Genomic DNA, 18,230 nt, shown 5'->3' with positions numbered 1-18,230 from the left:
TGTGAAGGAAACGACCTCATTTGATGGTGACGGAACAGCATTAAGTTATTCCGCTATAGTTGTAGGCCATTTTGACCCATTTTTGTTGTCGCACTAAAGTGGAAATAGAAGCACTAAAGTGGAAATAGGAGCACAAAACGGTACAAAGCAGGCACTATACGATGCGAAAGAAACGACCCCCCAAATTCGATAGTGGCGGAACAATGGCTCTATTTTCTCACACATTGATGGACCATTTTGACGCATTTCTGGTGATGCTCAAAACGTGGAAGTAGGCGAACAGAACGGTACAAAATATACACTAAACGATGCGAAAGAACCAACCCCGAAATTCGATAGTGGCGGAATAGTGAGCCATTTAACTCCCACTTTAAAGGCCCGTTTAACTCACTTCCGGTGACGCACAAGACGAGGAAGTAGGCACAGAAAACTTTTAAAAAAATAATCACTAAACGATGCGAAAGAAACGACCTAGAAATTCGATAGTGTCGGAACAATGGGTCATTTTGGTCACACTTTGGACGTCCATTTTCACACACTTCTGGTGACGCGCAAAACGTGAAAATAAGAGCACGAAACGGCACGAAACATTCACTACTCGACGCGAGAGGAAGGACCACGAAATTCGGTAGGTATAGTGGCGGAGCAGTGGGTCATTTTCGTCCCACCTTCGAGGCCCATTTTGACCGTCTTCCAGTGACGCACAAAACGTCGAAATACGCGCACAAAAGGGTATGCAATGTGAAATTAACGACCTCGAAATTCCATAGTAGCGGAACTCTTTGTCATTTTCGTCCCATCTTGGAAGTCCATTTTGACCCACTTACGGTGACGCACAAAACGTGGAAATAAGGGCACGAAACGGCACGAAAATCCACTAGTCGATGCAAAAGGAAGGATATCGAAATTCAGTAGTGGTGAAACTCTTGGTCATTTTCATCCCACCTTCGAGGCCCATTTTGACCATCTTCCAGTGACGTACAAAACGTCGAAATAGGCGCACAAAAGGGTACGCGATGTAAAATTAACGACCTCGAAATTCGATAGTGGCGGAACAGTGTCATTTTCGTCCTACCTTGGAAGCCCATTTTGACCCATTTCTGGTGACGCACGAAACGTGGAAATGGGGGCACGAAACAGCACGAAAATTCAGTAGTCGATGCGAAAGGAAGGATATCGAAATTCGGTAGTGGCGGAGCAGTGGGTCATTTTTGTCCCACCTTCGAGGCCCATTTTGACCGTCTTCCAGTGATGCACAAAACGTCGAAATAGACGTACAAAAGGGTACGCGATGTGAAATTAACGACCTCGAGATTTAATAGTGGCGGAACTCTCGGTCATTTTCGTCCCATCTTGGAAGCCCATTTTGACCCACTTCCGGAGACGCACTAAACGTGGAAATAAGGGCACGAAACGGCACGAAACGTTCACTAATCGATGCGAAAGGAAGAACCTCGAAATTCGGTAGTGGCGGAGCAGTGGGTCATTTTCGTCCCACCTTTGAGGTCCATTTTGACCGTCTTCCAGTGACGCACAAAACGTCGAAATAGACGTACAAAAGAGTACGTGATGTGAAATTAACGACCTCGAGATTTAATAGTGGCGGAACTCTTGATCGTTTTCGTACCACCTTGGGGACTCATTTTAACCCACTTCCGGTGTCGCACTAAACGTGGAAATAAGGGCACGAAACGGCACGAAAATCCACTAGTCGATGCAAAACGAAGGATATCGAAATTCGGTAGTGGCGGAGCAGTGGGTCATTTTCGTCCTACCTTCGAGGCCCATTTTGACCGTCTTCCAGTGACGCACAAAACGTCGAAATAGACGTACAAAAGGGTATGCAATGTGAAATTAACGACCTCGAGATTTAATAGTGGCGGAACTCTCGGTCATTTTCGTCCCATCTTGGAAGCCCATTTTGACCCACTTACGGTGACGCACAAAACGTGGAAATAAGGGCACGAAATGGCACGAAAATCCACTAGTCGATGCAAAAGGAAGGATATCGAAATTCAGTAGTGGCGAAACTCTTGGTCATTTTCATCCCACCTTCGAGGCCCATTTTGACCATCTTCCAGTGACGTACAAAACGTCGAAATAGGCGCACAAAAGGGTACGCGATGTAAAATTAACAACCTCGAAATTCGATAGTGGCGGAACAGTGTCATTTTCGTCCTACCTTGGAAGCCCATTTTGACCCATTTCTGGTGACGCACGAAACGTGGAAATGGGGGCACGAAACAGCACGAAAATTCAGTAGTCGATGCGAAAGGAAGGATATCGCAATTCGGTAGTGGCGGAGCAGTGGGTCATTTTCGTCCCACCTTCGAGGCCCATTTTGACCGTCTTCCAGTGACGCACAAAACGTCGAAATAGACGTACAAAAGGGTAGGCGATGTGAAATTAACGACCTCGAGATTTAATAGTGGCGGAACTCTTGATCGTTTTCGTCCCACCTTGGGGACTCATTTTAACCCACTTCCCACGACGTACAAAACGGCACAAAACGATGTGAAGGAAACAATCTCGAAATTCATTGGTGGCAGAAGAGCAATAACTTGTTCCGCCATATTTGTAGGCCCATTTTGACCCACTTCCGGTGATGCACAAAATGTGGGAATAGGCGCATAAAGCGACACAAAACACGCACAAAAGATGCAGAACAAAGTACCTTGAAATTCGTTGGTGGCGGAACAAGTTAATGACGCCGTGAGCACCAACATAAGTATATACTGTAGTTCTTACCAGTTGGCGCTGTGGGTCAGTGGTAGAGCGTTCACCTCCGGTGCTTGAGGTCCCTGGTTCGATCCCAGCTCCCGCAGTTTGTACTTTGTGATGGACAAACACCGTGCTCGTGGATTTTCTTGGGGTTCTCCCGTTTCCTCCCACTTTCTTCATTTCATTCATTTCCTATCATCACCGTCTCCTTTAGCCTATCCGGCATAAGCGTGAGACGTAAAACTAAAGATTTCTTATCATTTTTTTGTAGTTCTTACCATCAAGGCTGAGAACTGCACGGTCCAATTTTTTAGCCAAAGTAGAAGCCCAACCGGAATAGTGATGTCAACCGACTCGGCTTGGTTCAACTGAGCGTACAGCTTGAGCTGACTTGGTTGGGATTACCCATCGACTGGGCTCAATTGAGCCAATGGCTTGAACCGGCTCGGTAAAGACGAGTCATCGGCTCGGCTCGATTGGAGCCAATGGCTCGAACCAGCTCCGTTGAAACGAGTCCATAGGCTGGGTTCGAGTCAGCTCAACTGAGCCGATGGCTCGAACGGGCTCGGTTGGGGTAAGCAATCAGCTCAATTCGACTCGGCTCGTGTGAGCCATCGGCTGGAGCTGGCTCGGTTGGATGAGCTGTTGGCTCGGCTCACTTCTCGGTTCGGCTCGATAAGTGAATAAGCTGTGAGCGAGCCGCTTGAGCTGTTGACAACCCTAAGCCCGGGTCGAGCAGTTTTGAACATGTTTGGCTGGAGTCCCATAACTTCTAACAATTTTTGGCTCGAGCCCGAATACTTGCTCCTCCTGAACTCAAACCAAGAACCTCGTGACCGATGTCCTTGCCTCCTGAAGATTTCTTGACGACCAAGATCGACAGTCAACTAATTTTTAGTATTCCGATACAAACCGCCTATATTCCATGTTTATACAGGTACACGGTGTTATAATGATAATTAATTATAGTAGTAGTAGTAGTATCATTGATTATTATATTGTCTATGTAGGATACTTGAAGATAGTAGTACTTGGAACTACACAAAGGATTTAGCTCGAATTGGCTCGACTCGACTGGAAACTCGATCCGAATTCGAGTCGAGTTGGGGGAAATTTTTCGAGCCGAGATCTCAAGTCGAGCTCAAAGATGTCTGCTTCGAGTCGAGTCGAGTTTTAAAGAAAACTCGCTCGAACTCGCTGGTACCCATTCCTATTGTATGCATGACGGGCATATAGAGTTCTTTCGAGCGGGATAGAACCATAAACATAATATATTTTAAAAAATACTTAGTTTCCTGGCTTTCTTCCCAGGGGGGGGGGGGAAGGGATGGTAGGTATCCAGCATTTCTTATAAGTACCTTATTTGAAATATGTAAAACAGTAACAAATGGACAACACAATACACACACATCTTCTTATCTTCAGTTTTAATTGCTGATTTCAATTGCAATTAACAATTACAATTAACAATTACAAGTTTCAATTGTCAATTGCAATTAACAATTAAATGTTTCAATTGCACCCTTTGCAATTGACAATTAACAATTAAAAGTTTCAATTGCCTGGTGACCAATTAACAATTAACAATTGACGAAAATTTAATTGCAAATTTTATGATTGAATTCAATTGCAATTGAAATTAATTGTCAATTACAAATTGAAATCAATTGCAATTGAAATCAATTGCAATTGATTTTCAGAGCAATTACTTTCAATTGATTGATCAATTGCAATTGATTTCAATTGATTTTGCCCAACACTGGCAGTAAGTAACGTAATCGACCTATACACTGTCTATTAGTGGTTTTCGTTGTTCCGTTAATTACGCTTCCACTATCCTCTCTTCCTACACTAGCGATACACTATACTGCTTTAATGATGATGTTGCTGATCTGGAAATATTCTACCCAACGGTAGGTCTTTGACCTGAAGGTTTTTTTTTTGCGAAAGATAAGCTCACAGGCATATTTTCTGCGACATATTCTCCCATACACCGCAGGTAAACATTCTTGATTTCTCACTTTCTGTCCGACACAGTAGTCGGAAACTATAAACTATAAAAGTCTGCAACGTGGTTTTTAAAGTCATTTGCCAGTATTTATACTTTACACGCTGTCCAAAATCCAGCTCCTTAGGCTGAACTCAAGGTACCTACAAAAAATCAATTTGTCACATGTAGTCTCTCATATACTCCATTATAAAATATTTTGATATTTTTCCCCCTTCTGTCATGATAATTACTTTATTTCGGAAACTATATTTTTTATGATGTGTCAGCCCTATACCTTTCTGATAGCACCAGTTTCGCAAAACTTCGACACTTCAATTTTGAGCTCCTTGTGTCAAGGGATCCTTTGGTAAGCAAATAACTCATAGCCAAATGAATAAAAATCCTATATTTGGTGGCACGACTCGACTAGGGACACGCTCGGCTCGACTCGCCTTGTATATAGTACTTTATTTTTCGGTAACTACTGCCCAGATCTGAACAAAATTCGGTGGGTAAGCAGCCGATCTACATGTATGTGTGTCGCACGAATGAACGAGTGTGCATCGCTCCGGCAAAATTCAACGGCAAAAAGCCATTGCAGAATGAACTGAAAAGTAGTTGCTTATCTGAAAACGTGTTAAAAGTTCAGTGAAGAAGTATGTGAAAACACACACTAAATATTTTACAAGGATATGAAACAAGAACGAAAGAAAGAAAGAAAGAAAAAGAAAAGATGTAGCGTCATGAAATAAAAAAATTCACCAGTAGAGAGGACGAAGAACATATTTCGGAGATGAATATGATGGAGCAAGAGGTACACAGTTAAGAATAATAAAGGAAGTAGTATTATTGCCAAAAGCATTAAGAAAGAGTTTACAAAATAGCTGATTTAACAATCCAAACCAGAAAGAATAAGCTAAAAAGAGCTTACAAAATAGCTGATTCAACGATCCAAACCAGAAAGAATAAGCTATCATCTAAAGATAGAAAACAAGTTAAAACAAGAAAACGAAAGACTCAAAGCCGGAATCGAACAACTAAAGTCAAAAAATGGAAAACAAGTTGAAAATATACTTACATACCCAGCAGTCTTAGCAGCACCACAAAATATTACACTAGCAAGTAAAAGAACACAAGCTGTGCAATAGGTGCTTACAAAGCAAAACCCCACTATCTTTGTAAAAACAAAAGAATGAAGGGATGACAGAGGTACACAGAAAGTCGGGAGGAAACAGCAGAATATCTTATGAGCATCCTATTGCCACAAGATGACCATGAAGAAGATGGCGAAGTGCAAACACAACTGAGACAACTCCATTAGCAGGTGAATTTGATGAAGTAAGAAATGAAGAAGTAATAAATTATATCAAAAGATTGAGAAACAAAAAGACACCGGGTCCAGATTGTATAAATCCAGAAATCTATAAGAAAAATGTTGACAGTGGGCGCCATACTTGTCGAGATTATTTAATCTATGTTTCAAAAGAGGACAAATTCCAAGCAGGTGGAAAGAATCTAATTTAGTGATCTTCAAAAAATATAAAAGAAACGATTACACGAAATCCTATCGACCTACACTTTTTATTAAACATCGTAAGAAAATTATTTGAAAGAAGTGTCACCACGATATCTCATGATATTTTAAATTTACATATGCACGGTGAGCTTTCTTAAGACTGCAAAATACCTCAAGAAATAAGCATCGGTCGATAAAAATGTTCAAAATTAAAAAATAATAATAATATTTTCGAGAGCGAAATTCGCATATGATAAAAAGTAGCCTCGATGGAGAGAAAGGGGGTGTCAACTTTTAAAACTTAAAATAAGTACCTCCATTTTTTATTGCAGATTCGTATTCTACGAGGAAAAACAAAAGTTTTTTTTTTTTTTTTGATAGCGCTGTGATCAGGGAAAACTCGTTTCACAGATTTTCTCAACTGGAAGCTTCCCATATGTATTCCAGAAAAAAATCTGCAATAAATAGCACCACTATTTGTCTTAAATGTTTTCTTCATTCGTGGAACATGGCGGAAAGATGGACCTGTATTCGGCGTGAATTCAAAGTGCCGCATGTGGCAGTACGACTGGGTAAAGCATAATGATAATCGTAGTTGGATACTAAGCATTTTATCGGCTGCAACTTTCCATGGTCCACGCCTAATGTAAAATTTTAGGAAATTCTGAACCATCAGAAAAGTGTTTTTTTACTGGTTCGTTTTTTTTTTTTTTTTTGAAAATAATGAAAATTTTTTTAAAAATATTTCGTTTGTATATCATTTCTCCCAATATATATCATTAATGAACTTTAAAATTTACTACTTCCTGCTTCAAATACGACAATTATGACGTATGCAATGTTCCTAGTCAATAATAATGAAACTGAATGACAAAGGTAGATCTTGATTCATCTTTTGGATCCATACTCACTGATTCACACATTAAGTCTCAAAAGCTATTAGGAGAAGAGCTCTGAAATTTTGCAGAAATAATATACCTTTATACCCTACATTGCAAATGAAGTGCAAGTTTGCGAGACTTGACCCCCAAAGATTTGCTGTTGTTCTGTAGATCTACTAGACCTATAATCTTGAAATTTTGTACAAAATTTCCCATAAGCCTTAGACTAACGATAAGATGCTATTTTACGAAATAAATAGCACCTACAGGAGGAAACGGTGTGTTACGTAACACCAATGAAATCGGACTCATATCAATCGGATTCTATATCAAAAAATACGGAACACTTTCGGTTTGGGTAATGTGGGATATTTTTCCACTGCAATTACTGGTACAGTGAAACCTGTCTATGTTGGCCACCATCGGTTCCATCGAAAAGTGGCCAACTTACAGAAAATAAGTGAGATTTGTGTATTTTTAGAATAGGATTTCTAGTATTACTTGATTGTAAAATTTTAATAAGCAGTGGCACGACAGCTACTTATAAATAATGTATATAGAGTAATCATAAAAATATACAGTACTAGAAAATATTACTATAGTATGCAAGAGCGCCGATTTCTCTGTAAATTGGGGGGGGGGCATTCACATGCAGAAGGTACCGGTATACATATGAAGATTTTAAGACAAATTGCACTCAAATTATACCAAATATTGTATACTCATAAATAAAATAGGGGCCATATGAGCTTTGGGGGAGGGGCCGGGCCCCAGGGGCCATATGAGCTTTGGGGGAGGGACCGGGCCCCCTCGGTCTCCCAGGATCGGCGCTCTTGATAGTATGTTTAATATATATGCACACCTTTCTCTTCCTGAAAACTAGTCTGGTACATTGGATTATTCGGATTGAAAATACAATAACACAAACAACCATGAAATTGAAGTGTATGTACGCAGTTTATTAAAATTGATATTATAGCACACTGAGTTATTCAGATTGAAAACAAGAAATGCTAAGTTATAAATTGAGAAATTCATATGCAATTTATATGACTTCTCTTCAGTTGTTACTGAATGGTGGTTCATTCTAGACATATTTGCTTTTATTCTTTTTGGCAGATATGCACATTCTAATATTGTAGTTAATTACCTCTTGTTAATGGACTAATAGAAGTGTTTCCCTTGGACCAACAGATGTTTTGAGAAAATCTTGAGGGAATTTATATCTCAAAACCTCCGCTACCTTTTGACATGTAGTCAGGTGCCAATAAATGACAATTGAGCTTTAACCTTGAGAATTTTCCGGAATTACTAAAGCTTCCCACTGATGAAAGGAGCCCATATAGCTAATGGTTTTATCAAAACAGACAGGATAAACAAATACGTACGACCATTTCCTGAATTCCTGTACGTGCTTTTTCTTAGTCACATCTTCCTTCACCACCCTTTTATGAGGGTAGTGTTCTGGCCATTGACCTCCAAGAACAAATCGTGCGAATCTATGCTTTTTTGTGTCCAGTCACAAATACAGAACATCTGCCTCTCATATGGAAATTCGAAAGAGTTAAGAAAAATAATAAAATTGTATTTTTCGTGGCCAAGATACGCAGGTAAATTTATCATTATTATCATAGGGTAAACATTGCTTCAGTGTGGCCAACTTCCAAGATAGGCAGGTGGCCAACTTATAGAGTAGTAAGTAACGAATGTCTTATGGGAAAATGCAGGTTCAAGACGAACTAGGCCAAGATAAGCAGGTGGCCAAGTTGACAGGTTTCACTGTACAATAAAGGGGTATTTTGTCCTTAGATTTTTCTGTAAGAACGCACACTATTCGGCATTTAAAGGTACACGAAATAATAAAACTAATTTCGAATGTGTCAAGTTTATTATTACCGAGTCCGCTAGTGCCACTATTCTCGCAATGTAAGAGTAGTGCCAATTGCTATGACATTTCTATGATGATAATTATCGATGTTTTGGTAATTAAATGCTTTAAATTTAAGAATGAACACGTTAAATACAAATTACGGGACATATTCTGCATTCTGAAGAATTTTGTCGGGAGACAACCTTATAATAAGGGACAATCCCATACACGGGACGTATATGAACTCTAACCAACAACTATTTTGAAACAACCACTATATATATATATATATATATATATATATATATATATATTCCATAAAGCTTATTCTTCTTGTGTGAAGAAGGAACACTGTTAGTTATTTTATAATTTGTACCAAATGTAAAGATCATTATGGAACGTAATGTCCCCTTCAGAGAAGAATACAAGTTCGGGGTGAGGAAGCGGAGAACAGGAGGATGTAGTTGTTACCCTCTGAAAACTTCTACGATAGTTTTTCTCAGAGTTGCCACGTATATGGTGAATGCCATGTTTGTGTGAAATCCAAAGAAATGCTTCCTTCTGACCATTTGGAGGGAGGAGATGCTGTAAATCAAGCTTCAGTGACACCTGCCACATGGCTAGCCAGCAGTTAAAGAGCAGAGAAATTCCGTCTTAGTCTTTAGAATGAAGGACAAGAAAAAAAAACGCGTTTGAAAACTTATCAATGAATATATTGTATATGAAAATATGTTACTCATTTTGCTATAGTTTAATTTATTAGACTACAGGAAAAATCTGGAGAGATTGCTTGAAAAAATAAATACAAATTATTTATCACATTTTTCAGTCTCGATACTTCCATAGCCAGAAAATAAAATTATAAATCAATTTACCTCGCATCACCATTGAATTTATACTTCTTGCAGCTAGCATTCATTATCGACTCAAACAACTTTATTATTATTATTATTATTATTATTATTATTATTATTATTATTATTATTCTCTTATATTTTGCTTTAAAGTTGTTTTAAACTTAAAAATTTGACAGGACAGGATCTGTGATTACTGTCCTTCTTGGTGATTACCCGTCTGTTAATTCCGTAGCTTTCTTCCTGAAGAAGAATATCATCATAGCCTATTACCTAAAGGAATTAACTGTTATTTTTATAATTCCCAAAATTTTCTTACAGCACTTAAGAACATTAATGATGGAAATGCAAATATGGGGATAATTTACACAAAACTGAAAGGGTAGTTACTAGGATACATAATATAGGATGTAGTTGAAATATGAATGCATACGTTTTCTTTTGATTGGTCAAACCAGGAAATTGTCAACAAATCTTTATCTTATCGTCTAAAAGCTGCCTACAGTTTTTAAAGGAAGTTTTTCCAAACATTTTTTTAAAAAATTGTTTTAACAAAATTTCAATAACTAATTGCCAATGGTTACTCAAAGTTAAAATATAACCTCCTTTCTTTTTTAGTATCGGATCGAAATACTTGTAATTATACGGTTATGAAAGAACTATCCAACAACTTACGAACGTGAGCGATTTGACCCAAAATTATTCATTTCAGTTGTAGTTATGCTTGGCTATTAAGGGCAAATTTAGGGGCAATTGATCAGATTTGACTCGGAATCTGAACAAATTTCAGACTGATTAAAATTATATACATATTAATACAAATACTTATCACGCATACAAATAAGCAGTAAGCAGAATTTAGTAGTAAACGGAATGAGACATTCTGAAAGATTAGTGAAAACAGAAATTAAAAAACTCGAGCAGAAACAGAAAAATAACAATCAAATGATATTTCTGTTCATACTCTAAACATATGCCCTTTAACGTACAAACTATATATTTACTAACATTCGGATATGGGAAATAAATGACAAATTAAGAGTACTTTTTAAAAATGCACACTTTTTAAAGGATGAACAAAGAAGGATTAAGAATGGAATACAATCCAAGCAATTACATACATTATAACCACCCCACCGGCTGCAATAAAAATATCCTTTCTTTAATTTCAGCCATCATATCTTAAATATATGCCTTTTTATCTTAAATATAATATACACTACTTTTTTCCATTATGGAGTGGTGCTTTGTTGATGATTAACGAAAAGTAATTAGAAAACTTTTTCGAGTTCATCTTTTTTAGGTTATGTTGTTTCAATTTGCGGCTTACACAAAACGAAAGAGTTCTTCAACTCTAGACTAAATAACTAAAGGGAAAGGCCAGGCCGGTAGCCAGCCCAAAAATGTAAGGAGGGGGTCGGTAGAAATTAGGGAGGCCCGAACCTAATCTACATATCTGTGTATAGTTCATCTACATATTATAGTTCATTTGTAAACCTACCGTGAACATTTTAGTGGTACGGCCCCTCTAGACCCCCTTGGTTAAGTATAAAATAACTAACAGGAACTTACGATAGAGCAAAACCCGTGCAACGATCTGACGGACAGCTATGTCTAATAAGTGCAATAAAAAGAGTTCTCTAAAGAACTTTCTTACCACACGACCGGGATCAAGACATACTTTTTTGGGGGGAGGGGGGTGTCTTAGAAAATGTTTTGCGTTTATCTATTTCAATTGCGTCATAATGTTTTTATGGATAATAGATTTAGCTGAGGACATTATTATTAATTAATATTCTTATGTATAAGTTCATATGTACAAAGGTGAGAAAACTTGCAATTGTTGGACAACATCAAAATGCCACTAGACTAGACTTCACATTGTTTCCTTTGTTGGCATCTTGCACGTATATTTTTATCTCAAGTCCAAATACCTGCTTACATTTTATGACATAAAATAAGGAAAAAAGTGGCTCAAGCTTTTCTAAGTGCCGGTCCCAGTATTTGTCTGATATGAAAAGGGAAAACAGGAAGAGTTTGGGCATTTGGTATCCAACATAGAGGCGGGATCTCGGTCAAGTGAAACGAAAAAGTTGCAGTTAGTATTCTTAGTTTTTCTATATTGTAGGGTACTTTTTATGGATGAATCGTCAATAAGTGACAAGATAATCCTTTATCTTGAAGCACGAATGGATACACACTTAAAAAAGTTCACTGGGAGAACTTAAAACAAGTTCTAAATTATCGTGAAATGAGAGTATTCTTCACAAATGTTAACCAGTAGCCATGTGATAAATGTGAAACAGGTTGTGTCAAGTGCCATGTTGAGAATGGACAATGCACACACCTAACACTACATTCTTTGCTTCCTTTTCTCCAAGACCCTTCCATTTCAAGAAATAAGAGTTAGTCGTGAGTTCGTATATATGAAACTGGCCACCCTGAAAAAGATCTTCACAGCCGGGAGTGGGTGGAGAAACTCAGCTGGAAGGGTCGCGAAGACCGAATTCCGTAGACTTGCAACCTCCTGAGATGCGGATTATACAGATTCTTCAACCTAAATCGAAATATTTTCATCATTTTTACCACATTCTATATTGCAACCCTTCACTACTTCATTTGATTACTCTTAAAAAAACCAACAACAGTATACTATATTGTACGCCTACTTTTCTCAATTTAAGGACCTGGATCCTTATAGAGGTCGCGAGAGAGGTAGGGAAATAATAATATAATAAGATATCCCTATCTCGAAATGCGTTTAAGATTAGAGACATGAAATTTGGCATTTAGACTTCTCATTTAAAATAATTAAAGACATGTTTCAGTGTTTCTTATGTTTTACTCTAGAAGCAAAGAAAAAGGCGGACAGATGAAAACAGTGGAGGTTTCAATTGTTAAAATAAGATCACCATATCTCGAAACGCGTTAGAGACGCCTTCTAATATATTTAGCCTTTATTTAATATATTTAGCCTGATATTTAGCCTTTTAATTTAAAACTAGCTGAACCTGCTCTCTGTATATAGCGCATCAGCCATATATGAACAAAAATTCCCTTATCATTCCTTAGAACATCTGTACATGTCCCTTTACAGACACAAGTGAGAGACGTCTTGATAAAAATCGGCAAGGGATACCATAATGGGGAGATTTTTCGATTATTTTTTCATCATCTCGCACTTTGCAAGACGTAGGCTACTTCCGGTTCGAGTTTCTAATTCATGTACAATCAGTGTTTTCTTTCTTCTTGCATGCAGTATGTAATAAGCAAATACATTACACAGACAATTAATTATAATGTCAATGATATATGGTGTTCATTGGGCAAAACACTCCAAACAATAAAGATTCAACTTACTGTGCGAGTGGAGAAATGGTTATCCTTCGTTTTTCATTATCATTTGGCCATGAAACAAACGCCTAAGAGGTATACAACCCCTGTATACAATTATGTGGTATTAGAATGTATAATGTGTAGGATATGATGCTTTAGTTTTTTCTTTTTCAATTTCAACACTTCCAGTGTACCCGTAAAAATGTAATAAAGAAATAATGAAAATAATGACCATGTTTTTTAAATATTCAATTAGAACTGAACAATCTACACAAAATTTGCAATCGATCAGTGAAAACGTCATCTTTCTAGAGCCTGTAGTTTCCGAGATCTCATTGTCGAAAGAATTAGCCACAAACATATAAATACACACAAACGTATAGTTTAAAAGAACTCCAAAGATGGCAGCACAATTCATTTGCATTGATTTTGGAAAAGGCTTATTAAAATACAAAGGCTTTGAACAATAATTTAAAAATATAAACTTTATATGAAAAGGTATACTTAAATAATTTACTTAAAGTACACATAGTTTAAAATATTTGTTTGTTTAATCGTGAAATCACAAATAACCGTAAATCAAAGTTTGAAATCCAAAGTTATAGGTTGGAGCTCAGGCGCTTTGTTGCTATTGTAGCATTTTAATAGATAGATAATTAGACATGTTTCAAAGTTTTTCGATATTTCCTTTAGAAGGGAAGAAAAAAGATGTAATTGTTAAATCCTTAAGAGTAGGATATGAGGGCTAGGAATATGAGAGGTGCGAAGCCGTAGTTTAACACGTTCGCTGCTGAGGACGCCCATTGGCATCCAGTACTGAATTTGGCATATTTGGCGTGCTCAGCAGCGAACGTGTTAAGCAAATGCGGTGATCTGGAAGCGAAGCCGCCAGCTAGCCGAAGGCTAATACATATATATACAGTATATATAAACTAATGTTCTACTTCTACTGATAATCTACTTGCAATTTAATGTTTCACTGTTAACGAAAGAAAAAGTAACAAAAGTTATTAAGTTTTATATAAACGTAAGTATTTCTTTCTAAAGAACTCAAACACTATTACTGTCTTAAAAATATACTTAACATGTTATTTCATTGTTAACATAAGATAAGAAAGAAAGAAAACAAAAACATTGACAAAAAGTTATTTAACGTCCTTGATAAGATCCAAGGTATAACATCTATGAAGATGCATCACCTACACTGATGGAAGATTAAACGGTAAAATAATTTTTCTCAACCTTCAAGTCCTTATTCCAGCAACAAATGGTTAAAGCTAAAAGTAGCCGACCCCTCCCCCCTAAAAAATTAAATAAAATAAAAAAAGAGCCAGCCTCAAAGCAGAACTGAGTAATTTTATATTGCGGGAACGTAACAAAAACTGCACCGTTACTGAATAATTTCACAAAGTTCATGTCGTAACTTTCAGATAATCAATCTGATAAACAGTGTAGCAAAAATAACAAAAAGAGTAGGAACAAGGAGATTCTGTTAGCAAACTCAACAACCACCTATGTATAATAATTATTGCTGCAAGGATTTATAAAGATATTGCGGTTATGTTATGAGATATCTATGATTAACATAGAACGGGACGTACGCGAGGGGTATCGTAGTCATAACATTAACCAACTTTTTCTTAGAAATCTAGGCATCGATAATTCTTACACCAATATTCATGAATATTCTCTTTATGGTGAAATGAAAGACTAGAGTTTTGGGGGAATGATTTTAATGCTTGTAAGTTTATGTCTATTCGTGTCTGTTGAAACTTACCAAGTACCGGATCATGACTAGGAATTGAGAAGTCACACTAAGAATACTTCGGATCCAAGTAAAAGTATATCTATACATGTTACTGAAACCTTGGGCCAAAATGAGAATTTTAAGAGAAAAAAACTGTTACGACCAATGAACAAACATGCGGAACGCGCGCCACTACTTAAAGATGTCGCCCAAGCAAGCAGGCAGGTTACCGGCTGCTCCGAATTATTCTAATAAACAAACAAGAGAAAAGAAAATGGCTTATCAAGCGATATCAATGTTATTTATTCAACTGAAGAAAAATGAAATTAAGTGAAATATTTGAGTTTTACGTCCAACGGTTAGGCTAAAGGAGACGGTGATGATCAGAAATGAATGAAATGGTGGAATGAAGAAAGTGGGAGGAAACAGGAGAGCTCCGAGAAAACCCACGAGCACGGTGTCTATCCACCACAAAGTCCACACGGCCTGAGCTGGGGTCGAACCAGGGACCACAAGCACCGGAGGTGAACGCTCTACCACTGAGCCACCGCGCCCCTCTCAACTGAAGAAAATTAAGATCTTAAGCAGCTAATGTTCATGTTCTCATAGAATAGAATGTCTACATTATCTATTTATTTACTTATTTCATACTACTGAAGTTACTATTTGTATGTTCGCACGTCACACAAGGTGAGAAAGTACATGAAGAAATATAACTTAAAGGGAAAAGGTATAAGCTGTATCCATAGATTTACTGAATGACTTGTGTAATACATGTGAATGAAAAACAAAATAACTTCTCATAAGGATCAATATACTTGCTGTTACATAACAGCGCCATTACTTCATCTTTCAGATGATAATTTCAAAACTTATTGTGATTTCAGTTGTAATTATAATTTGGAAAAAATAACAATGTTCGGTCCCTCTTAGAAGAGGGCGAGAATGTTGGGTACTGGCTATTTTGTCCCATGTGAGGGCGGTGATGTGCGAATGGAACGAGAAGCTCACGACGCAATGACGGGAATGTAAGTACGAGCTACAACAGAAATATTGCGGGAAACAGAAGAAATATCTTTCCTGTTCACCTGTGCGTGAAGTGATACAATACCGAGTTACACGGTTCGTTTTTGAAAGCTGCAAAGCTTCGTGACACATTATTCTACTGATTTAATCAGTGACATACGCAGTTCTTCATTGAAGCACTACAGTTCATATAATTTCAGTTGTTTATATACATATCTTAATATGGTGCATGTTTATTTTGCATATCTTGCTCAAGGGAGGGCTTGGAACTCCGGAAACTTTTTTCGTACGCCACTGGATTTAATTATTGCAGTAGCAAAGTGAAGTGAGGGCTGTACAGTCTTGTTCAAAAAATCTTGCCATCTACCTCTGACACTTCCCACACTAATCACAGTTCGAATAAATTAAACAAATGATGATTTGCTTTAACCAACTGAGATATTTATTTAGAACAGAAGTGTTCGAATTTCCTAGATATTGTTACCAGAATATGGTCTTTCAAAGCAAGGTGAGTGGCCAAGTGTTTTTTGAACATGATTGTACAATAAATTTTTGCTCTGACCTCTTCCAGTTGGTGCTGAAACAGAGTTTCATAGATATATAAATTACTACTCATCTATTTGTTGCAATCGAACTACAAGTTGAACAACAGAAACAGATGAATTTATTACTTATACTTTTTTTTTTTGCTTCCAACTCGCGATTCTTCTTCCTTTATTAGTAACCTTTATCATCGAATCAGGTTCCCTTAAAGACATGCTTCTAGCAGCACGCGAATCAGCTAACTCTGAAAGAACTGATTCAAAATAGAACTTCTCCAGCTTAGGCAGCAGATTACTACAGAACTGTCGGTCTCTATTAATTCAGAGCGTAATAATATCTTTAGGGCACCAAACAAACACATCACACCACTCTCTGCCTATAATTTCAAGCTTCCCTTGAATCTGGTGATAGTATCAAGAAGTGCCAATAAATGCATGTTTCCTTTGTTGCCTACCTTCATTCCAATGCTACTAATCTTCGCAGCATCTTTGATTGATTCACTGTTCCTCGCACCGAAAGGACATCTAATTTCCGAGAAGCTGATGTCGTCTATACGGCCATCAAGACTAATATAAAGGAAATTACATTTTTCGTGAACGAACATATCACATGGTCGCATATTATATTCAGGATGCTGCTTTTCGTACTCTTCAAAAGCAAGAGCTTCATGGAGGCGATAAATTCCATAATTAATGGAGGCGATAAATTATGGTCTTGCAAGCCAACTATTCGCTTCACCAAATCACAAATCAGTGTAGTGTTTCTTCTAGTGGCAACGTTCATAAAGAACGACGATGGAATTCGCTTAACTTCTTTCTTTACACCATCGGTCACAAGCTTCCTCGTAGTCACGTGTGAAAAGCTCTAGTTCGTTTGACTGAGAAACGCGTAATTTATTAACGAAGTGGGAAGCTTGATCTTCATACACATATTGTAGCAAATCAGGAGCCTTCATTGATATACCATACTGTTTATCTCCAGCATTTGAAATATAACTTGCACTATTTCGATTTTTTTTTTCGACAGGAAAGAGTCAACGCCGTGATTTTCTATGAAATTGCGTTTATTTCTTCTCGCAATTAATATTTTCATTGGTGACCTATCAGAATGCCACTACCATTTATGTCTTTGTAGGTATTAACATCCTGCATTTCGTCTTTTCTAGTACAAAAATCTCCACAATTAGTATGGTTCCTAAAAACGTGACAGACAACATTCGGTATTTCTGCCTTGAATATCTTCAATTTCTTGTTGGTTATTTCCTCACATCTTTTAACTGGGTGAGACAATTGCGCTACAGATTCCAGCTGCATGTCTTGGACGCCGCTGTTTTACTACTTTTCGAGCTTTTACACCAAGACGACTAGTCTTGCAATATTCTTTCCACTGTACATACAGATCTTCGTACGGCATGATTTGCACACTCGACTTTAATTACACGAGCATCGTATGACACCGGCTCTCGAACTTTTGCCATCGTGCTTGAGTTCCCCAATCAATCTTGTGCAACGAAGATGATAAACTTCTTAATACTGCATCCCATCGATGATAATATGTGCTTACATGGCTGTGCATAGTCCTTGCCAATTCTTGAAGCATATATGCATGTTCTATTACATCCATCTTTACCGTTTTCCTTGCACGGATTATAAGACAAATCTTATTTCTGACACCCACAAAAAGCAGCTGTTGAGTTTCAGCCCCAATGATGACAGCCTAGAATATGAAATTGGGATACGTAAAAGT

The 18,230-nt window shown here is 37.5% G+C and overlaps 1 protein-coding gene across 2 annotated transcripts in view; it reads right to left on the bottom strand.

Annotated features, from left to right (window-relative positions):
* Positions 1–18,230, bottom strand: part of LOC145666515 (cyclin-dependent kinase 7-like) — a 155,985-nt gene that overhangs the window by 102,085 nt on the left and 35,670 nt on the right. The gene's annotated exons all lie outside the window — the stretch shown is intronic.

This window comes from Thermobia domestica, chromosome 12 (assembly GCF_964235325.1).
Source record: "Thermobia domestica chromosome 12, izTheDome1.hap1.1, whole genome shotgun sequence".
NCBI lineage: Eukaryota > Metazoa > Arthropoda > Insecta > Zygentoma > Lepismatidae > Thermobia > Thermobia domestica.
Note: the sequence above shows the minus strand (reverse complement) of the source record. Positions and strands in the feature narration are given on the sequence as shown.